We start from the raw sequence: 24119 nt of genomic DNA on the forward strand, positions 1-24119 counted from the left end.
GCTGAAAGCTATGACACTGGTATTTCAAATATCAGCAGGATTGCCCATAGTGGACAGGTTTCAACAGAGCTTTTAGACTAAGACAGACTAGGAAGAAGGACGTGGTCACCCAATTCTGAAAAAATTGGCCAGGAAAACCCTATGAACAGGGGATGACCCAGTGGTGCAGTGGTTAAGTTTGCACGTTCGGCTTCAGCGGCCCAGGCTTCGCAGGTTCAGATCCTGGGTGCAGACCCATGCACTGCTTAACAAGCCATGCTTCGGCAGGCATCTCACATATAAAGTAGAGGAAGATGGGCATAGAAGTTAGCTCAGGGCCAATCTTCCTCAGCGAAAAGAGGATTTTTGGCAGCAGATGTTACTTTAGGGCTAATATTCCTCAAAAAAATAAAAATAAAAAAACCCTATGAATAGCAGCATTGTCTGATACAGCACCAGAAGGTGAGAGGGTGGTGTAAAAAGACCAGGCAGGTTTCCAGTCTGCTGTACACAGGGTCGCTAGGAGTCAGAATTGACTCAATTGACACTAACAACAAAATGAAAACTATCTTTCCAACCCTTTCATAATTGGAGTCGATCCTCTCAAACCCTGATTTACTAACCAAGTTTATGTAATATTCTAAATCCTTTGTTGTCATTTTAACAATCTTTACAGCATATTCACGCGGGATAGAGCCGATCTCAAGAAATCACTTTCTTTGCTCATCCATAAGAAACAACTCCTTATTCATCAAAGTTTTATCACGAGATTGCAGCAATTCACTCACATCTTCATGCTCCACTTCTAATTCTAGTTCTCTTGCTATTTCCACCACATCTGCAGTTACTTCCTCCGCTGAAATCTTGAACCTCTCAGAGTCGTCCATGAGAGTTGGAATCAGTTTCTTCCAAACTCCTGTTAATGTTGATATTTTGACCTCTTCCTGTGAATCATGAATGTTTTTAATGGCATCTAGAATGGTGAATCCTTTCTAGGAGGTTTTCGATTAACTTTGCCCAGATCCATCATAGGAATCACTGTCTATGGCAGCAGTAACCTTACAAAATGTATTTCCTAAATAATAAGACTCGAAAGTCAAAATTACTCCTTGATCCATGGCTGCAGAATGGATGTTGTGTTAGCAGTATGAAAAAAAATTTCATCTCTTTGTACATCTCCATCAGAGCTCTTGGGTCACCGGGTGCATTGTCAATGAGCAGTAATATTTTGAGAGGAGTCTTTTCTTCTGAGCAGTAGATCTCAACAGTGGACTTAAAATATCCAGTAAACCATGTTGAAAACAGATGTGCTGTCATCCAGGCTCTATTGTTTCATTTACAGAGCACAGGCAGAGTAGATTTAGCATAATGCTTAAGGCCCCTGGGATTTTTGGAATGGTAAACGAGCATTGGCTTCAACTTAAAATCAACAGCTTCCTTAGTCCCTAACAAGAGAGTCAGCCTGTCCTCTGAAGCTTTGAAGCCAGGCATTGACTTCTCTCTAGTTGTGAAAGTCCTAGATGGCATCTTCTTCCCATATAAGGCTGTTTCATCTACATTGAAAGTCTCCCATTCAGTGTAACCACCTTCATTAATGATCTTAGCTAATCTTCTGGAAAATTTGCTGCAGCTTCTACATCAGCACTTGCTTTTATGCTACGGAGATGGTTTATTTCCGTAAACCTCATGAGCCGACCTCTGCTAGCTTCACAGTTTTCTTCTGCAGTTTCCTTACCACTCAGAGCTTTCATAGAATTAAGGAGAAGTAGGGCCTTGCTCTGGATTAGGCTTTGGCTTAAGGGAATGTTGTGGCTGGTTTGATCTTCTATCCAGACCACTAAAACTTTCTGCATATCATTGGTAAGGCTGTTTTGGCTTCTTATCATTTGTGTGTTCACTGGAGTAGCACTTTCAATTTCCTTTTAAGAATTTTTCCTTTGCATTCACAACTTGGCTAACTGTTTGATGCAAGAGGCCTAGCTTTCAGCCTGTCTCAGCTTTCGACATGCCTTCTTCACTAAGCTTAATCATTTCTAGCTTTTGATTTAAAGTGAGAAATGTGAGACTCTTCCTTTCAGTTGAACACTTAGAGGCCATTGTAGGATTATTAATTGGCTTAATTTCAATATTGTTGAGTCCCATGGAATAGGGAGGCCTGAGGACAGAGAGAGAGATGAGGAACAGCCCATCAGTGGAGCAGTCAGAACACACAGACATTTATTGATTCAGTTCACCATCTTCCATGGGCATGATTCATGGCATCCCAAAATTAATTAAAATAGTAACATCTAAGATCATTGATCATAGATCATCATAATAAATATGATAATGAAGAAGTTTGAAATATTGCAAGAATTACCAAAATGTGACACAGAGTCACAAAGTGAGCAAATACTGTTGGAAAAATAGTGCCATAGACTAGCTCAACTCAGGGTTGCCACAAACCTTCAATTTGTAAAAAACACAATATCTGCGAAGTGCGGTAAAGTGAAGCACAATAAAATGAGGTATTCCTATATATGATAATGTGGGCCAGATTTCTCATGTCAGGGAAAGAAGAGAAGTTAAAAATAAGCAAAAGCGGAACACTAGGAAGAATCCTACTGTGCTGTAGTGCAGTGGGAGGCCTCAGGATGGACCCTTCATTTTGTAAATATGTATACAGAAGGATAGGACAGAAATAAACATAGATTTGAACATATGTATGAGTTGGGATATGTGGATAGTTAAATAGATAGATATGTCTGTCTATTTATCTATCTCATCTAACTAAGCATGCTTACAGGTCCAAGAAGCCGTGAAATTCCAGTAGCAACCCAGGACCTAGATCTTGGTTTTGAAATACCACTTTACAATAAAAGAAACCAGGGCTTCATGGAGAATTGGTTGATTCCAGGGCTGGAGCAAGGAAAATACAAGATAAGTATGAGAACCTCTGTGGTGCCATAAAGCAAGAAAGTGCTATCCCAAAAAAAGAGAGAGAGAGAGAGATAGGAGCATGTGAAAGGATTAAATAAATATAAATAAAATAAATAAGGAAGAAAGGGCAACTCTTTCTTACAGAATTATTCCATTTAATAAGTATGTAAGGAATAAAGGAAATCGAAAAATCACCATTAGAACACCACAGTAATGTGAGCCCTGGTCCCTGATTATCATGGGACTGTAATATTGGTTAGTACTGCCTACTTCATATTTCTTTCATGTGGTAGAGAAATCAAGTTCTGTCTGGCTTTATTCACAGCTATTTTGGGGTTTCTGTCATGTAAATTCAACCCAATCCTAAAAGAAGGATCTTTTTAAATGTTTGATCTGAGGAACCCGAGATTCTAGTTTTTTCTAGTAATGCCTCAGCAACCATTTATTTAATACGTACAATGAGCATTTAACATACATTGATCCATTTAATCCTTGGAGCAACACTATATATTATTAGCCCCATTTTGAAGATAAAGAAAATATTTCTCAGAAAAAGTAATAATTTGCAAAGCTAGTTTGTGTGGCAGAAACTAAAAGCAAGTCCGTATCTTATTTGGGCCCAAGGCCATGCTTTTTCCTTCATATCTCGTGGCCACCCCAGAGAAGTTTTAGTATACTTACAGTTGGCAGGCAGTTTAATTTTCTTTTGGGGAGCCAGGAGTATATTGAGGAGCAAGAAGGCTAACCAGATATTGCTGCTGACGTCTGATTCTAATGATGCCTGCTAGCAACATCTCACAGGTAACGACACCTAATATCCTCCAAAAGAATAGCCCTAAAAGTCCTAACCCATGGAACCCCCTTCAGTGACCCGACATTACCAGAACTTGCCTGAGTGCTGGGAAGGTGTCTCCCTACGCCTCCTGGCACCGCATGTCTCCATGGTTGCCACCAATTTATTGCCTCCTAGTACATTCATGACTCTTCCCTCTTGAAGGTAAAGTCCATTCTTCCATCCCCTTGACTTTGAGCTGGCCTGTGACTGCTTTGACCAATAGCCTCAGGGAGAGGCAACGGAGCACCAGATATGTGAGTAAAGAAGCTGAAACCGGCAAACAGTTAGCCATTGGTGATTAAGTAGCTAGGAATTAAACATTTTTTTTCCTTTTTGCAATTACTGATTATGGCTTTTAACTGTTTACCCACCCATTGTTAACTGTGCTGTTTAGGCAATATGCTATCTGACTCCCAATACGTTCCTATAAATAACATCTCCCTGGAGCCTGGGTCACCATGGTAATGGGTGTGTGAGCTGTTTTTCAGGGATTGGAACCCCTTGTCCACTTCAGGCCTGTTGAGACCACCAACGTATCAACTAGGCCCATCCAGATGTCTGATAAGCGACATTTTGACATCAAGAGGCTAAAAACTTCACCCTCAGATCATGCTAAGGCCACCATTTTGTGAACATGCGTCCTATGAAGAGCCATGGAATCTGACTCTGCTTGCACAGATCTTCAATTACCTCACCTCTCCAAGAACGGGGGAGGGAGTCAGATGTTTCTCCCAAAGCAGCTGTCAGCTTCTTGGCTCATCTTCAATAAAGACGAGATTGTAAGAAAGAAAATTTCCAAACTCTAGAGAGTTAAGGCACCACGGAGGGTAGGACAATTGGTCAGGTGGAGTAGGGGGAATTCCAGTCACAAGGGGTAGTCCCTGTTCTTTTTCACCTCCATGCCCTATTCATACTTTTTTCTTCTAGAATGCTTCCCCCACCTCCATAACCATTATACCCAGCAGGGTTAAATTTTCTCAGTTCTTAATCCAGACCTTTTGTCTCTATGACGGATATTCCCTGACACTCCCAAGTAGGGCTCGTGCCCCTCCCTGTGTTCCCTCAGCGCTGTCATAGCATTGTGATTATTTCTTCAAATATCTGTCTTTCCCACTTGGCTGGGAGTTGCTTGAGGGCAGGGGACATTTCTTTGATCATTCTGTTTCTTTTTTCTCTGAGTCCCCCTAGCCTACACATCAAGAATGCTTATTGACTTAATGATGCATTTTTCCCACTAGGCTATGGCATAGTCTTCCAAATACATATGTGTTAAAACACTGCAGAGCTTGTTTCACTAATAATATTTAGAGGCAGAAATAACCCTTGCTTTTGTTTTGTTTTGTTTTCTGATCTCAGAACAAAGGTCAATGAACTCACATATCCACAAAAGCTGGACAGGTAAAGTACACAAGAGAAACAGTCTAGTCAGAGATCTGAGGGCTCATTTAACGGTGGCAGCTATGGCTCACTCCAGTGAAGTGCTGTCCTGTAGGACTGTGGGCCCAGTGTTGCTTTTAAAACTAGTTCAAGAGAAGCCAAAAGTCCAGGTTTTTATGTGAAATGTTGGCCAAGTCAAGCATGTCATCAAGGTAAATCACATCGGTGGTCAGAAGTTGGCCCAAATCCTGCCAATTTGCAAACTCTAACTAAGATACTTCAATCTTGACTCTACTTAAGTGTCTCCCCATCAAAAAGGCTTTCCTGAACACCCTAACTAGCAGCTCACATACACACACACACAGATACACACACCACACTCATGTGCACACTCATTTTTGATGCCCTTAAGTTGCTAAATTTTTCTTCATAGCTATTATCACTCTCTGGTATTTTTCTACATATTATTTTGTGTACTTGTTTAGTATGAATCTTTGCTACCAGACTGTCATCTCCACTAGAGCAGAGTCCCTGTCTGTTTTGTTGACTTCTGCATCCCTAGTCCATGAAACAGTGCCCGGCATATATAAAAGACTAAATACAAACTGCTTAAATATTGAGAGTTCCTGCCTTCTCTGCTTTTCTGCTGGATTTATGTTCTTTTAAGACTCCTAAATACATCATAAGAGAGATTCTTGCAAAGTTTCCCTCTCTTGTCATGTCATAGCTTGGATTTCACCCTCAGTGCCTACTGCCTTCCTAGACTGGTGAGCGGGCTGATGCTGTCAAATGAAACTCTCAGCTCCAGATAACCTTCTTTCTCATAGCCTAGGGCTTAGAACCGGCTGTAAGTCACCCGGCTTTCTCAGGCCTTCAGAGTCCGAGGAGTTTTCCAAGAATAAGATATACTCAGCCCTAAAAAGCACCTCCACATTTCAAAAATGGAAGAGAAAGGGCATTAAGGGGCTGAGAAGAAACTTCTCACTAAAGAAGCTACACAGGCAGGTCTTATGCTAATTGGGAAGGAGGAGACACAAGAAGGGAGGCCACTTCCCCTGGAGGTAGTGTTTCACTTTTGTCCAGCGTGTTCTAAAGCCTGGGAGATCCCCTCTCCAAAGAGGCTGGATCAAGGTGGAAAAAAGAAAAGGGAAAGGCAAACTGGGAGCCATGACAGTTGTCCTGTGGCCATCAGGGTACATGCTCTGAAGAGTGGAGACTAGAGGTTTATGAGGTCACCAAAACATGGAGGCAATCATCTTAGCACCTCAGTCATTTGCCATATCTTGCTTACCACTTTCACAGACTTTGCCACATATGTTTACTTCCTGTGCTATCATTATTACCTTTTTCCATAAGTGAATATAACTTTGAATTATTACATTTATTTGAAAAGAAAATTTCATAGAAAAACACAAATGAAAAACTAGAATTACTATACATAAATAGGTAACACTGATACACACATACTCAACGAAAACAAAATAATGTTATTAAGTCCTAGATAGATACTGTTGGCTGCCAAAGTTCTTTGCCTAAGGCTGCTCTCTTTGTGCTAAAGGTTGGTTAGCAAGTGCAATCATTCTTGACCTAACCAGAAGTGTTACAAGAGAACCGAAAAAGGAATAACTATGTGATACTGATAATCAACTCACAATGGGCCCTAAATTCATGGCCCATAGTGTGCACGGGGAAACACGATTCTTAGGCTTAAGGATAGCTGGATACCAGAAGTCACCTGCAGGTAAACATGGGCCTTTCCAATGCCAGGCAAGCAGTTGGGTTTGGAATCTGTAACTAAAGCTTCCTGGAATCTTTAACTAGTAGTTGCTGGTGAGTGGGGCTGGAGCAGGAAGGGACTGCCAATATGGAAAAAAAATCCAGGAAGCTTTCTTGATCACTTCCGCTGTTAACTTGTCTGTGGCTCCTCCTACTGGCTCTTGGCCAGGGCATCTCAGTTCTCCATCACATGGCCTCTCATTCTCCAGTAAATTAGGCTGGGCTTCTTCATGGCTTAGTGATTTCAAGGTTCCAAGAGGGCAAGAGCAAAAATTGCAAGGCCTCTGGAGATCTAGGCCCTAGAACTTGAACAACACCATGTCTGCCACATCCTATTTGTCAAAGCAATAGGCTAGCTCAGATTCAAGGGGAAAGGAAAATAGATTCCACTCCATAATAGGAGTGGCAGCATCACATTGCAAAGGGGTGTAGATACAAAGAGGATTATTGGGGGCCATTTTTAACTCCCTACCTTCTGTTTATGTACTTCTGTGGACCCCAAAAACTCTCAAGATTCATCGGATCACACTCTGCCTTCTTTAAAAATTATTGGTCCCGTTGTCTTATACTATAGTAAACTGGGTTGAGAGCTACTAGAAGGAGCTCAGTACCCATTAAATTAAATTTAACACAAGCACTCTGATTCCCCAGTTTGTTATCAATAAACACAATGAAAGTATTTTTGAAGGACAGCACTTTTTTCTTCCATCATAGCACCTGAAAAGTTAGTCCCCTCCAGCTTGAAGCAGTATAACGTAGCACAGTGGTTCTCAAAGTGTGGTCCACGTGGGAACTTGATAGAAACGTTAATTATCAGGTTCTACCCCAGACTTACTGAATCAGAATCTCCAGGAGTGGAGCCCAGCGATTTGGGTTTAACAAGCTTTTCAGGTGACACTACTGCCTACTGGAGTTTGAAAAGCAGTGATATGGTGCTAAACACACCGCTAGATTCAAAATGCCATCCTTAGCACTTTATGAGCTGCATGATTTTGGGCAAGTTACTTAATCTTTCTGTTCCTCAGTTTGCTCATCTGGAAAATGACAATAATAAAGGAACCTCCCTCACAGACTGGGTGAGAGGATAGGATGAGGTAACAACATAAAGCACTTAGAACCATTCCTGGTACATTCTCAGTATTGTGGATGTATTGGCGGCTACCATTATTCAGTTCTAATTTGTGATTGTGCCTCTGGACCATGGCCTTTTAGAGCAGCAGACTGGGTATGCTACAACTAAGGACGTTTTTGAGAGAAAAAAATCTTGACCAGGGGTCAGGGGACAGGGGGCAAGCATTGACAATCAGGATGTTTTCAGCTGTGATTAAGTGGAAGTGGACATTTCTGCCAACATTATCATGTTGGATCAGGTAAGTTAGCCTGGTTTGCCCGATATCAGTTTTTAATTCCATCTGCAGTATTAGAAGGATGGCCAAAGCTGAATAAACCTTGGGGTAGATTTAGGAGTGAACGCTAATAATTCTGAATTTAATACAAAAGTCCTGTCACATAGATTATGTACTATATGACAAGATTGTAGAATTGGAAGGCACCTGTCCCCACATCTCCTCCTTGCTTTGCGTGCTCTCTTCCTTCAAGTCTGTACTCAAAGTCAAATTCTCTGTCAGGAGGCTGGCCCCAAGGCTGAGTGGTTAAGTTCATGTGTTCTGCTTTGGCAGCCTGGTGTTTGCCAGTTCAGACCCTGGGCACGGATTACACATCGCTCAGGAAGCCACGCCGTGGCGGCATCCCAAATAGGGGAACTAGAATGACCTACAATTAGGATATACAACTATGTACTGGGGCTTTAGGGAGGAAAAACATTCTCAGTCAGCCCTTCCTGGGCAATCTCTTTAAAACTGTACCCATACATACACACACAGGCTTCCCATCCCCTCCATCTTCTCCACTTTATTTTTCACCCTTGAGAATTATTCCCATCTCACACGCTGTATACACTTTTTACTTTTTCTGAAGTAACAGACAACTCAACTCAAACCCTATAGAAGTAAGTTCTCAGAGGGCAGGGATTTTTGTCTGTTTTATTCACTGTTGTACCCTAGTTCCTGGCACCTAGTAAATAAAACCATTTCTGGAATAAATGAATGTTATTAATACCTTTAATCAAATGCTATAACAAATTAAGAGGGTGAAACAGAAGTTGGAGAAGTGAGATTTTGACTTGGGGAGGAAGGAGAGACTTAGGCCCTATAAGAAAGATGGAGCCATTCGGCATCCAGGAAGTGGCAGTCAGGCTTTGGGAAAGGAGTCACAGGGTGGAAGGGAAAGAGGTAGGATGTTAATCTGTGCCTACTGTGTACCAGGCACAGGGGTAGAAATTTGTATTTAATCTCTCCACAAACCCATCATATGGGTATTCCTCACCTTTACAGATAAGGAAATTGCAACTTGGAGACCTACAGGTAACTTGTCTAAGGTTACACGGTTGGGAAGTGGCAGTGCAGAGACTGCATCCCAGATCTATAACTCCAAGTTCAGCTTCTTTCGTTGTTGCCAATGTGGGAGATGAATGTTCAGAAAGGAGGACTTGGAAGGCTGACTGAAAATGGAAAATGGGTTCTACATTTTCCAGTCTTGTCCAGACCTGCCCTAATAATTATGATAATAATAATTTGTAATATCCTAGCTAACATTTATTTAGTGCTTAGTATATGAAGATTCCTTATATGAACTATTTCACCTAATTCTCAAAATGAACCCTATAAGACATTTTCTTTATCGTCTTATTCTATAACAGAGGGGATTTTTGGGCCTTAAGGATCTAAGGACTTACTTACCTAAGGTCACACAGCTACAGGGTGGTGGAGTCAGGGTCCTTTACTAGATGTTTGAAATAATAGCCTTAAAAAAAAATAGACCTGCAGAGATTTATATCAGCCATGTAACCAGGTCACATCTAATCCAATCTGCCTATTGGTAAATCCAGCCCTGAACACAGTGATCTTTGTGAATCTCTGAGTGTTTTCCTGATTTCCCATCCTGGTGACAAGCAGATTCCCTTAAAAGTAAGAAAAAGAAGACGAAACATACAGAGTTAGTGAGGAAGAATATGTCCATGACCATCATCTTTATAGACACTACACGTTCCTTGTTTCTCTGAAAACATGAGGTGATTTCAAATCAGTGCTTTCTAGTATTCTCCACTTGTTCTGCTGTATCTTTAAGAATTTCCCTAACCATGAGGATGGGAGGGGAGATTTCCCATAATTCTCTGCCCACCATACCCCCTGCCCTCGTCCCCACTTGCCAAATCCTTTATGTTGGTTTTCTGATGTGAGCTATTATCCACCAGAGTCCCAGAGCTGAGACGTGAACTCCGTTTCTTGGAGGGCTCAACCAGAATTCCCTGAAGTGAAAGCCTAGTCTTTTACCCACCAACCTCCCTTTTTTTCTACTTAATCAACTGACTAAATCCTCTGAAGTGAAAAAATGCACATTTTGTTATCTGTGACTTACTGAGGCTGAATGCTCCTCACAATGGCAAAGTCTATGAAACGACTGTGTGTCAGGGATGAGTGATTTCTCACACTTAATCCGTTTCTATCCAAGATTGCCAAGTTGGTCCACCGGGCCTTGGAACTGAGATATCACATTTCCCACATTTCTTGCCTTTTCTCCTACTTGTGCTCCATTATTTATTAAGGTCTTGAGTGCCACTGGGGTTCGTCCCCAGCTGGGGTCAGAGTTTTCAGGCGCCCACCACCGCCCCCCTCCCCCATTCTCAGGAGTTGGATCCTTATAAGGGTGTAAAAGGCTCCTACTCCTGCAATTCTGCATTTGGGCTGTTATTAAGACTAGAAATGGAGACACAGAAGCTCAGCTGAGAGAAGATGTTTCCAAGACTCGAAGTACAAAGGCCAATATACCAGTTCTTGTGTTTTCTTCCCACTCTGCATTACGGCAAAAGTTGATCAATCATGTGTTTCTATCAATCATGACATTTTTTCTTGCAAGTGATAGAAAACTTAACTCAAAACTTCCCCCCAGCTCAACCATATAACTTTAAAATCCAGAGCTAAATTAGGGTTTCAGGAATACTGCATGCAGGAGTGCAAAAGCTGTCCTCAGACCTCAGGCTTTCCCCCACCTTTTTCCCTTTCTCCTATCTCTGTCCACTTCTCTCTCTAGCAGTATAGCAGAAACTGATGGTTTTCTACCCAGAGACCCTCATATACCTTTGCCTGGCGTCCTTTCACATCCAACAGACAGCATCTGTGCTTCTTTGCCTTCTGGCCCTGAAGCCAGCATTGCCTGCTGCTGCTCTGAGAGCTAAACATGCCTTGGAATGTAAGTTCCCCAGGGGTAGATCTTAACCATGACTCACAGGTGCAGAAATATAAATGCCCCAACTCCCTCACCCCCAATGCAAATGACTTTGCAGTTGAGGTTGCCCCCAGAGCTGTCCCACCTCTCATAGAACTTAGTCAAAGCTACAGAACTTTGGTTGATATTGTATCCTTGCTTGGCCTCCCTCTCTTCCCAATTCAACTTCCATATACTCCCTCAGGTTTTCCTGGGAACAAAATCCTTCTATTAGGAGAATCCTACAAAAACAAGCAGATTCTTTTTACATGCTGGTCCAAATGTTCCAGGTGTACATCTTTCTGGACTAAAATCCAGAGCTGTCCAAGCAAAAGTCCCTTAATTTAATTTGATCTGACTTTGACCATCTTGACTCAGGTACCCAACCATAAGTCAATCATAGTGGATATAGGATGCTCACAATGTTTGACCAGACATGGGTCACATGTCCACTCCTGGATCAAGAATGGGGCCTGGACCACTTGGATCACATGGACTGGGAGTAGAGCTGGTGGGAGGGGTGGTTCTAGAGGAAAAATGGGGCCTCTTATTGGAAAAATAGGGAATAGATGTTTCAGCACAGTACAGCTAAATAGCTGCCACAGATACTGTATGGTCTACAAAACCTGAAATATTTATCATCCAACCCTTTAGAGAACAAGTTTATTGACCCCGAAAATATAGTATCACTTTGGAATATGCTCTGACAAAGTTTGTGCCACATTCCAAGGAAATACCAAGAGGTAATTAGTTGGTGTCATCATGATTTTAGGCAGTTTAAGCTATTTTCTGCAGGCCTCCAAATTAAGGGATTTCTAAATGTGCTGCTGTGGTTAGCAAACTGTGTATCCTGAAAACCTGGGCTTCCTAGGAAGGTCTTGGGGGCCGTGGGCCTGCAAAGTAGGGAGAAAGCCAGCACATGGCGCTCCCAGAATCCTGCCCCAGATGAATTTCACATTTATCTGTTTACCCAGGATGTTGAACACCTGGGACTCGTGGGTTATAATCACAGAAACTTCATTTTAGTCTCGCAGTCTTGCTTAATAGGAATAGTCCTTTCCCACTCTGGATGAAGTTAGGCAGTCCTGTGATTCTTCTGTGAATTCTTAGGTACCAGAAAGCCCTATAGTCACTTTAAGCCATAAACGGTCTTAGTTCAGAGATTAAAATGTAGAATAGCAAGTCACATTTTAACAAAACAAATCTTCTTTCAAAGGTGAGGTTTCTAACCACCAACCATCCCCCAGCCCACCACTGCCTTCAGGGAAGGGGGTTGCTCATCCTCTTCCCCTTGCTTCACTCTCCACCTGCCCCCCATTTGCTCTTATTTCTGATTCCTTCCCCTTTCCCACTCTTCTGATTGGATCAGAGAGGAAGGTGGAGAATTAAGTGGACAGGAAGGTTTTTACTTGCCTGCTCCTATCAGAGCTTTGTAATCTCCACCCTCAATGGTGTTCAAAAGCTACTCTCTCAAGAGGTACCTTTCTTGGCTTTTTGGGGGATCACTCAACATTGGGAACATTTTCAGATTACATTCCACACGAGGACACGCAAATATAAATGTATGAGATGCCTCAAACAAGTAGGACATATACCAGGTAATAAGAAAACATCTTTATTCTTATCTCACCACTCCTTTAAAATTTATTCAGGGGAGGACGTTCTTTCTCTGCTACTGGATGAAAACTAATCAGACTCTGTGACTTTTCTGGCCACTTGAAGGCAACAGAAAATTCCAGTCACTTTATATCACAGTCTCAATTCAATAATTAAAGATGTCTAGTCCCTTTATCAAAATTCCAAACTTGACTTAAAGTTAAGTCCTTTCTTTTCCCACTCTTTTTCAGTTTACTAATTTCAGCTCCTGACCCTTCCAAAGTTGCAGTTTTGGAAGAAAAGAGATGAAAGGAGAGTAGAAATGATTTTATAGACTGTTATGGATATAAAATGGTTAGACATTTAAGGTGGACTCCGATAGACAAGTTCATAGATTCTTTGTACGTTCCCCTCTGATTGCCTCTTTTTTGTACCAAATCAGGGATTGGCAAACTGTGGCAGGTCAGCCAAATCCCACCCACTGACTCTTTTCGTAAATAAAGTTTTACTGGAACACAGCTGTGCCCATTCATTTACATAACGTCTATGGCTGCTTTCGTGCAACAACGGCAGAGTTGAGTAATTGCAACAGAGACTGTAGGACCCCCAGAGGTTAAAATGTTTACTATCGGGCCCTTGAGAGAAAAGATTTCCAGCCCCTGTCCTAAGCTCTGTCTTTCCTTTGGCTGGCTGCTCCTGAAGCCCACTCAGTCCACCTTACAACCCGCCGGGGTCCCCTTCTCTAGCAGGCCACCCTCTAGGGCATGACCTCTTTTAAGAATGATCCCAGGTCCATATTCCTCCCATGTGTTCCACATCTAGTCCCTGAAATTCACACTCCTTAACTGACATCAAAGGGGAATATAGTTGTTTCCCAGTTGTAGCCATCAACCCTGCTGCCCCAGGGTGTTTCAGAAATCTCAGGTAAGTTGTTCCACTGTGGCCCCCAGCTGCAGGGAAAAGTGTGAAAGCTCTTTATGGTCCTACTAAAGTCCCTCTCTCTAACCAGCTTGGGATCAGGAGACAAAACACCACACCCTTCCACTTTAAGTACATGGGAGGGTGGAGGAAATTGTCAATGAAATCCTTCCACAAAAATCCCCCTATTTCCACTGCTGGTTACTTTTGTATATTTGATGTGGATGAGGTGTTGTTGTGGGTTAGGATCCCCAGAAGCAGAATCTGAAATGCAAACTCTTATTAGGGTTGCCAGATAAAATACAAGATGCCCAGTTAAATTTGAATTTCTGATAAGAAGTGAATAAATTTTTAGGAAAAGTATGTTCCGAACATTGCATGAGATGCACTTACACTAAAATATTCTTTGTTTACCTGAAGTTCAAATTTAATTGAGCATCTTGTGTGTTTGTTTGTTTTTCCTAAATCTGGCAACCCTCATTCTTGTTAAGTGATTTATTGAAGGAATGCTTTCAGGAGGAAGGGAAAGAGGGATGCAAAATGGAGCAGGGGAAGGAAGCTAAGCAAGGATATGGTCTCAGTTGGAGACAGGATTCCTTCAGATACCACAGGGAGCTCTGGAACGTGAATTGTACCACGAGGTGGGTCCTACCTTAAATTCAGCCTTTGGACTTCCATGTCAGTCAATGATGAGATGTGGGCTCCCTCCCAGGTGAGGTGGGTCTCATTGGTGGTTCAGTTAAGGGCAATCCTCCAGATAAGGAGGCAGCGGCGAGCCTTTAGGAGTCAACACTCATAGCAGCTGGGAAGGGATGCACTAGCCCAGTATAGGGGCCCAGGGTGGGGCACAAACAGCATCCATCTCAGATCTCTAACAGGTTAGTGGCTACTTTGAGAGTCCCATCTGATAGTCTGTGATATCATCTGTACCCTTGCTCTTTGGCCAAAACTTCCAATTTAACATTCTGTGTCATCTATTTTATGCAATGTTATTGTACTTCCTAATAAACAGGGTTTCATGATTGTAGAAAAGATTAGAAAGCATACTAGTCTGGGTGGAAGGTAACCTGGGTTCATATTTTGCCTATGCTATTTACTAGCTATAATCTTAGACACATATTTTAACTTCTCAATGTCAGTTTACTCATCTGTAAAATGGAATTTTTAAAAACCTCTCTTACAAGGTTATTGCGTTTTATTTTGGGCTCCTGTTTACAGCGTCAAAATCTGGTTTTTTCTTTTCCTTTTCATAGAAAAGTCTGGTCATCATCCTCTTCCCCCCTGTCTGTGGGTTTAGGCCTTTCTTGGTAGCTGATGCCTCATTTAGGTTGTTGGTGGAGACGGCAGATGCTGGGCCTCGAGTCCGCCCAGCATCTCTCGGCTGGGAGAGCAGCCCACTCAGCCTGATGAGACTGAGCTCACCTGTTGCCAGCAATGACAAAGTTTATTTTCTTATAATTGGGCATATTATTCAAGTCAAGTGGGACAAGATATTTTATCGTGCTTTTTAGAAAAATTGCACTTCCCTTCCAGTGAACCCTTGGAGTAGATCTTAGAGTCGTTTTTATTCTGGAGAGCTACCTTTGTATTACAGGTATGTTAACGGGTTCTACAACAACAACCACGTTTGGAGGACTCTCAGATCTCCCACCTGAGTTTCTGATCCTGGCCTCCCTCATATCCCTGCCCACCTCTATCCCCTGACCACGAGCGACTCATTTTACTTCTCTGAGCTTCTCCCTCTATTAAATTATAGTATTTAGATTAGATGCGTCTTTCCCACTCAAGAATTCTATGATTTCCAACATGGAATATCTGAAAAGCACTAGGGTTTCATTTAACATAGTTTTCAATAATATTTCTTTTTATAACATTTTCTGATTACAAAAGTAATATACGTTTATTGGATATAATTTGGATAACACAGATAAGCAGAAAGAAGCAGGTAAAACTGCGTCCTGCACCCACCACCTAGAAAGAGCAATGGCTATCATATTGGTGTATTTCTTTCCATCTTCTTTTCGAGGGTGTGTGTGTATTTATGGGTGTGTTTTCCAAAATTGAGGTCCTACTGTACATACAGTGTTAGATCCTCTTCAAATTAAGCAGTATTTGAAAAGACTACTAAATTATTATTTGATCTTGAGTTGTTTTAATATCTGTCCTCTTTTCCTGACGTGAACTTCTGCAATGTTTTCTTCGGCAAAGTACTCCCAAGCTGGAGGTATTGTGAAGAACTAGGTTAAGTCTTGGGAAATGTCACAAATGATTTGACAGCTTTGGTGTCAGAGTATGAACCCAGCAGAGAAGGTAAGTGCTTCAGAAATCTTGACGGCCCAGAGATAAGCAGGGCTTCCTGTTTCTTTTCTAACATCAAGATGGTGGTTTCCTGTATGCTGTTGATGTTGTAATGATTAGAATTTCTTTGATAGCACATTGAGAAAGTATTTTAATTAGACCAAAGTACCACACATTGGATGGATAAGGAGGCAAAGCAGTCCCATCCAACTCTAGGACTGAGTTGGCAAATATTATTTTGCCTGTAATAGGAAGAAAAAGAGAAAAAAAACGAACAAATCATGAACTTAAAAGAAGTTTTCTAATGCATCAAATAAGTCTATTAGACTTCATATCTATAGGCTCCTTTCACAGATGGAATGGGAAATACTTGTATTTGAATTTTCAAGTTCTCTAACAAAGCATCAGAAATTCATCCGTAAGAACTTACTTATGAGCAAATTGGTATTCATCATGTGATTGTATGTTTGCAAACAGATACATGTATCTTCCAGCTGTAATTTTTTTTTTATTCTGGACATGATTTCCTTGATACTGTTACTTCAAAAAAAATGTCTCTGTTGCAGACAAGGAGAAAAAGACTCAAAGAAGGTAAGCAAGTCATTATGGGTTTTGGCAAAGCAGGCACCCAAACCAGAGCCTTTAGACTCCCAATCCATTGTTCCTCATTCTCTATTACACTGCATTCTGGGAGACATATTCCAGGCGCTACCAGATGTTCTAGTTTCTGTAACATGGCTCCACAACATGGACTGCCCCACCTCACCTCATTCCTATAACAGAACAAGGATGGATTTGATTTTTGAACATACTTCATAAAGAGTCATAGGAGTCAGAGTAAACAAATCAAGAGTTGGCCCCTTCAAAGCTAGGCAAGCTGGTGGCACCTATAGGGAGATTACCTTGTTGGGGCCCATTTGTAGAATAAGATCTGGCCCTTGCTTATTTAGGAACCACAAGCCTGAAATATTAACTAGTCTGTAAAGATCAACCTAGTTATATAATAAATAATTGCTGAATTTCACAAAGCCTAACAACTTGCTATTTTAAGTTCCAGGAAGACATTCAGGTCTGTAATTGTTTATTGAGCATATACTAGTGCCAGGTTCTATGCTATGGTCTGGGGATACTACGAACTGGCAGTCCTTTCCCTGAGTTGTTCCCTTATTCATTTATTTATTAACCTGATATCTGCTATGTCCTAGGCACTGTGAGAGGAACTGGGGAAAAACAGACACGGTTCACCTCACAAAGCTTGAAGTCCAGTGGGAAAGAAGAGGTCTAAATGATTAGGTTTAATGTGGATCCAATTCTTACTTGTCTTCTTTCTGATTCTGGGCACCAAGATTCCCCGCCACCTATGTAAGAGCCTGGCATCCGTATTACTAACACATAACCTTTAGTTATTGTATAACCTCCAGTATTTACTGTAAAAGTCAATGTCTCAAACTGTGGGGAAAACAAAAATTCTGAAAAACTGTCAAAGGTGGGAAATCTAAATAGCTCTTTCTTAAAAATCTGTGGAGTATACGCTGATCAAAAGGGCCTGAGAGCTGGCTAAAGGAGGCAGAGTAATTAGATGAACTACAAGTTTATCTCTACCACCAACACTTTCTCCTGCCAGTCAGCAACAAAATACTCCCATTTTCATAACTTCAATCACGTCTGTAAATTGCTACCCTGGCAGACTCCCCAAAAGAACAGTAGAAATGTTAAAAATTAAACAAAAGGCCTGAGAAATCTGCAAATTTTCCCATGCAGCAAAATAATGAAGAGAGGTGGGCTGTGGTCAGAAGCTCTCTTTCTTCTTTGCTCAGTGACATAGCTGTTGAGAGCACACTACCAGTACGTAGTAGGATCTTTCTCCTTCTCGCTCTTTAATCCCCCCACAAATAATTGCAAATTTTCCTGAAGAAAGAGCAATTTTCAAACTAAAGAGGTATTGAATTTTAGTTATGCTTGTACAACACTAGTTGTCTTTTCTTATCTCTGCAAGTTTCTGACGCTTGATCTCTTAAAAATCTATATTACAGCTTTCAAGTCCTCATAATTGCCCTCTTCCAAGTCTATCCAATAAATACCATATGAACCTGCTTTTAAGGAGGGGTTCCAGAAATCAAATCTATTCAAGCAGAGAACATGACCCCAGGACAGGACTTAAAGGCTCACTCATCTGCCTAGAGTTGTCGCTTCAGATTCCTTTAATATGAATCAAAGATGAGCTAGAAGGTAATTCGGTTCTTTGGTGCAATTAAGATTCTAATATGTGCTGTGGCCTCGAGCCCTTGCAAAGGTTCTGAGTTTTCATCAGTGTTCATTTTTAAGTGGTTTAATGCGGCCTCTGATTGCCAGGTGCTAAAATATGAACCTTCACACTTGTGAGTCACCCAATTTAACCAAGCTGTGGCTTTACCCTCAGAGAGTTTCCTAGGTGTGAACCAACTGTGCCCTGGACCCACAAAAACATTTTAGTCAAGATTTCCAGGGTAAATTCTAGCCCACCCTTGTCAAAACCACACAGACCCCCACCCCTACCTCCCCACAGAGAGTTACTCCTACAACCCTGAGCTTAGCAAGAAGACCCTTACAGCAAAAGTGGGGGAGTTAAAAGGCATGATTTGCCCTTCAAGAAGTTCTCTGCTTTCTTTTTTCTGTTCCCGGCAGCTCCAACATACCCAAAGCATCCCAAATAGGTTGACCCAAAACGAAAGAGAGAAAGTAGAAACCAAAGTTGATCTCATGTTAACTGGATTGCTCTAAAATAGGACATGAGATATAAATCATTCACCCAATTGACAAGCACTTATTGAGCACCTACTATGTGCAGAGAATGATAAGTAGCTTTATGGGGAATTCAAAAGCAGTAGTAAGGCCCAGTCTATGACTTGGAGAGAGCAGATGCAAGATGGCACAGTTGAAAGACGAAGGACACTGGAACCAGACAGACTTGAGCTTAGGTCCTGCTTCTCCTACTAAGCTGTCTATAGGACCTTTGGCAAATAACTTCACCTCCCTGAGCCTCAGTTACCTGGTTTGTGAGATGAGAATAATCTATCGCACAGACTTGTGGAAAGAATTCAGAATAAAATAGTGTGTATAAAGTGCCTGGCATCTACTAGGGACTCTCTTTGCCTCAAGGAATTTAAAATTCTAATTAGAAAAACAAAATGTGGACATGAGAAGCAATTGAAATACATATAAGACAGACAATTAGCAAATAAGGTATGGCTTTAGTTATGGTATGCTAGATTACCGTCTTTCGTTTATCTAAAATTCCATCTCTTGTAAAAGGAGCTTCAATTTCAAAAATATAAAATGTGGAGAAAATATGGATATTAGAAAAAATTAAATTATGTAAGTGGTAACTTGTAAGAAACAACATTCTTGCAAATAAGTTCAAGAAAATGGAAGCTATTTGCAAGTTGTAGACTCATAAAGCTCTGTTTTTATTTTTCCTTCTCTTGCTTTTTTCACCTACTTCTCTTTTTTTATCTTGGTACAATCCATGTATGTTTGTTGAGTCATTAAAACTATCTTGGAACAAGGTGGGAAATAGATTTCTAGATAGAAAGAGAGTCGAACTTATTGAACTCACTTCAGCCTTGCTCTTGGCAAAAGCAAACCGTCAGACTGGCTTCCTAAGCCCAAAATGGGCTATGATTTGTGGTTTTCCAAATTCTCAGGCAAAAGAAAACATGTAAATTTACTGCCAAAATCAGTTTCCACCTAGTAAACTTGTTGCTAGAGGGAAGCATAAAGCTTACAGAATTCTTTTAGATCCATCTTTTCTTCCTTTAGCTCGTATGTGTTGTTAGCATAGTCACACTACCAGACCTTTAATTTCACCTTGAGGCGACCATACTCGTTGCCCGCACGAAGTAGCGTGTCTATTATGTATTAAGGTAATGCCTCCATGCGCTCCATTGGATAATGTTCTATCATCTCATCACCCAAATCTTACTGAATGAACCAGAAATAATTCTTTCTCAGCCCAGAGACTATAAATGTGTTTGGGCATTTTGGACAAATGTCTTTACTTGGAATAAGGGGGCAGGGCCTGTAGTTTTGAGCGGGAGACTAGACTTGAAGCTCTAGGAGGAAAAGGACCAGGGTCTAGTCCAGCGCCTGATCCACGAAAGGTGCATAACAAGTATTTGTTGAATGAGTGAATGAGACAGAGGGTAGCTGGAGAAAAAGAAAAAGAATGTAAGCAGTGATTTAGGAGAGCTTTGGATTTCAAGTAATCCTAACAGAAAAACATAATCAAAATTTATCCCAAGCACTAAGAGCAGAATAGGACAAGGTTAACTGTAGAGAAATTTGTAAACTGTGTTTTCATAAATTTTTGCCTTCTGATAAATACTCTGAAACCCTTTGTCAGGAATATTATCTATCTTACAGGCCTTATCAAGATACGCCTTCAGGGGAAAATCTGCTAACCTTGCTTACACTGAGGATTTAGTGACTGAGAAGGCTTTAAGCCTGCTCTCAGGTATTTGCAACTTCAGATGATCTCACTACACTTTGGTCTTCTCAAATGATGGAGTTTCGAATGTGGATTCCCCCAGAGATGGCTGAGGCGAGTAGTAACACTGATGGGGTAATGGATGGGTAGATGGGTGGATGGATGAATGGATGGATGGATGAAAGGAAGGAAGTCAAGTCTCTGTTTAGGGTTTTAGAGCCATACACTGTGCTACTCCAGAGGTTACCACTCACATGATCTAGGGTGTGATCCCACTGCCCAGACCTGTGCACTATACAACCTGCATGACAGTACTTGGTGGCCGTGGCATGGAAAATAACTACAAAATTTTATATCATTCAAGTTACCAGACACAAGCCTAGCAGTGGAGCTGGGGACCAGGCGGGGCATATTTCTGGATAGCCCAGGAAGGGAAGACCAGCCTGCACCAAGAATAAAAGCAGATTGGAATTTTAGAAGATAATAGACATCTCCAGAAGAAAGAAGGGACCTGGGCCAGAAATAATTGAGGTAGGCGAATGGCAGTAAAGCACACACTAAGCCCTCAGCAGAGCTGCGGTTCCAGCCTTCGGGGTATTTGTAAATCGGATGAAGAGGTGTGATGCTTAATTGTATGTGTCAACTTGGTTAAGCTACAATACAGTTATTTAATCACATGCTAACCTAGGTGTTGATGTGAAGGTATTTTGTAGATGTGGTTAACATCTACAATCACTTGATTTTAGTGTAAAAGAGACTAACCCTCAATAATGTAGTGGGCTTCATCCAACGGGTTGAAGGCCTTAAAAGCAAAATCTGAGGTTTCCCAGAGAAGAAGAAATTCTGCCTCAACACTACAGCATCAGCTCCCGCCTGAGAGTGTCAAGCCTGATGGCCTGCCTTACAAATTTCAAACTTGCCAGATACCGCAATCAGGTGAGTCAATTCCTTAAAAATCAATTTCTCTCGATAGGTAGATGATTGATTGATTGATAGATAGACAGATGGATAGCGAGATATAGATGGATAGATGATAGACAGATGATAGATAGATGTCTTTGTTTTCCTTCTTAAATTTAGAATCTTGTTAGCAATATATTAACATCATTAATAGAAAAAAAACCCCACCATTTACACAGTAACTGAAAAACCAGCCACCTAAGAAGATAATGTAGTAATCAGCCATTACCAGAGAAAATAGGTCCTCTCATTCAATTCTACTGGCAAGCCCAGGTGATACCATATATATATATATATATCCCAAATATATATATCCTAGATCAATATCCCTCCCTTCAGGAGGGCCCTGAAGATTTCCACATGCTGAGTGAGGCATCTTTGGCCCAGCCCTGAACCCTGGAAAAGCACAAGGAGCAGCTGCTGAGCACCAAGCCCATGCGAGCCAAGCTGGACTTACATTGCAAGGTCTTCCGGCCTTCACCCCTGGCCTCCTAATTCCGCCTGCCCCTGGAATTCTTCAGCCTCATGGTGGAGGAGGTCAAGCTGGAGCAGAGGCTCAGGTCTGGGGTGGTGGAGTGGCTGAGTGGGCTATGGATCAAGGCCGTGTGAGAAAAGGAGGAGCAGAGAGAGATGCACAGCAGCACATCCACTTCCCCAAAGGCTACCTCCTGCAGGGGACCTTCTACGTCCGGAGTGGATATTAGCTCATTCAGGAGGTCTTGCAGAGTGACTAGCTGCCTTTTGAGCTGCTGGCTATGGGAAAGCAGAAGTTGTCAGAGGACAAGAACCTGGCCTTCAACAAGTATGGCCTCTTATATATCTATGCCTGACTGATAGGGAAGACTACATAGAATTATACAGGCAGAATATATTAGCCCTCATTCAACAGTCAACATATCTTTCTTGAGTGCGTACTATGTGCCCTCTGAATGCAGCTGAGTATAAGTGATGCAGAGCAGAGAAGGAAGTCAATATGAGATGGCATTATAGGCTATGAGGAGGTGGAGTCAGTCCTGCTCTTGAAGGAATAGTGAGATCGAGATAGGCAGAAGATGGAGAGCTGCCTTTGCCTCAGCCCAGGAAGCAGCCATGCCAAGTTACCAAACTTGACTTGTAGGTGGAAAGAAGCTATACCAAGGAGTCTGCTGAATCATAGTCAAGACTAACCATGGTACCTTCTGCAAACTCCTTTCCTTTTCATCTATTCACCCATTATGCTAAACATCTGTGTGAAGAAAACAATTTCTTTCATGGTTGCTGAAATCTGGAGTTCGATTGGGTTTATTTCAGCAAGTTACTAACCACTTTCTTTTCTGAACCAAATTACTGAAGAAGCTGAGAATTGCTGGTTTCCTTTGATGCTTGCAAGAGAGAAGACTTACTGTCATGCATTCAAGAATCAGAGTCAAAGACTGGGTTTGGAGGATCCTATAAGAAACTCTGAAGCCTGTAGGAGCAAATGTCCTATTTCTTTCCTCTCTTTGTATTCACCTTCAGACATGGAGAAAGTGCCAAAATGACAATGGTTAGGGTTTATGTCATCCAGAATCTCACATGATTTGAGCTCTAAACCACCATCACCAATCCCAAACATTTCCCGCAGTGAGGAGAAGGCCATGGGAGAAATGTTGATGAGAAAGAGCACAAGGAAATTATCTTGTATTTGCATCCTGGTAGAGAATTTTGCTTTTGGAGTCATTTGGATCTTTTAAGCTTTTAATGAAAAGCAGATCTGGTTATTGAGATTGGAAATAAACATAGCAAAGTACCAAACTTTTCCCTTTTTTCTCCAGCTTTTTTGAGATATGATTGACATGTAATATTGTGTACATTTAAGGTGTACAATGTTTTGATTTGATACACTTATATATTGCAAAATGATTACCACCATAGTGCTGGCTAACACCTCCATCAAAAGGGCTATAATTCTTGTTCAGAAGCTCAGTGATATTCAGTGGGTCTCTAGAGGAATGAGCACTTTCACAGTGGAGGACCTGTGATTGTAAAAGAGGAGGACCATCTCTACATGTTGATCTGGGGAGATCTCCAGGGTATATCGTTAACTGAAAAGACAAAGTGAAGATTAGTATACATAGCGTGCTAGAGTTGATGAAAAAAAAAGCTATATGAATAGATATTTGTATTTGCTTGTATTTCATAAATGTGTAACAGAAAAATCAGCAATAAATTCCTAAAGGGTTTACCTCTGAGTCAGGGTGGAGGAGGGGATTAGGTGGAGGGTGTATACACATGGATCAAGACACTTGTCTCACTGTGTCTTTTCATATTTGACTCTTTTTTAATAGTAAAATACACATAAAATTTACTCTTGTAACCATTTTAAAGTATGTAATTCGATGACGTTAAGTACAATATTGTACAGCCATTGTAACAATCTAGTTCCAGAACTTTTTCGTCACCCCAATAAGAAGCCCCATACCTACTATTAAGTAATCATTCTCCATTCTCCCTTCTCCCCAGCCCCTAGAAACCACAGTCTGTTTTCTGTCTCTATGCTTTACTTATTCTAGACATTTCGTATAAGTGGAATCATACAATATGTGGCCTTTTGTGTCTGGCTTCCATAACATGAGGTTCAACCACATTGTAGCATGCATCTGTACTTCATTTCCTTTTATGGCTAAATAATATTCAACTATATGGATACAACAT

The 24119-nt window shown here is 41.3% G+C and overlaps 1 long non-coding RNA gene across 2 annotated transcripts in view; it reads left to right on the forward strand.

Moving 5' to 3' along the window:
• Nucleotides 1-21245: 21245 nt before the first annotated feature.
• Nucleotides 21246-24119, forward strand: part of LOC139076184 (uncharacterized) — a 55226-nt gene continuing 52352 nt past the window's right edge. The window contains exon 1 of one of the 2 annotated variants that reach the window (XR_011527529.1): nt 21246-21422. This is a non-coding gene — a long non-coding RNA (uncharacterized lncRNA). The remainder of the gene's footprint in view (nt 21423-24119) is intronic. The other variant, XR_011527528.1, reaches the window with a different exon arrangement.

The sequence above is a fragment of the Equus przewalskii genome, chromosome 15 (genome assembly GCF_037783145.1).
Source record: "Equus przewalskii isolate Varuska chromosome 15, EquPr2, whole genome shotgun sequence".
Lineage (NCBI taxonomy): Eukaryota > Metazoa > Chordata > Mammalia > Perissodactyla > Equidae > Equus > Equus przewalskii.